A 246-nucleotide genomic window follows, 5' to 3' on the forward strand; every position below is an offset into this window, starting at 1 on the left:
GATGTTCACACATTTTTATAAAGCACAGAGATGGGATAAGTATAGCAAAGAATTCATAAAGAGGAACATTGCCCAGCATCAGATTTTTTTTCCCAGATGCTTGTTGTGTAATATGTATCTTAGTAAGGATGGGAAGTTTAGATAGCTTGGAATTTGTAGGGAATACAAATAACTACCAGCAGAGTTAGACTGTGAGGATAGGTATAATGTTGTCTTTGTTGTATAGAAATCGCGTCAGCATATGAT

The 246-nt window shown here is 35.4% G+C and overlaps 1 protein-coding gene across 1 annotated transcript in view; it reads left to right on the plus strand.

Moving 5' to 3' along the window:
- The window catches only part of LOC119590612 (SH3 domain-containing kinase-binding protein 1-like), a gene marked incomplete at its 5' end in the record, with an annotated part of 21,139 nt that overhangs the window by 14,708 nt on the left and 6,185 nt on the right, over nucleotides 1-246 (plus strand).

Source organism: Penaeus monodon, chromosome 27 (genome assembly GCF_015228065.2).
Source record: "Penaeus monodon isolate SGIC_2016 chromosome 27, NSTDA_Pmon_1, whole genome shotgun sequence".
Classification (NCBI taxonomy): Eukaryota; Metazoa; Arthropoda; class Malacostraca; order Decapoda; family Penaeidae; genus Penaeus; species Penaeus monodon.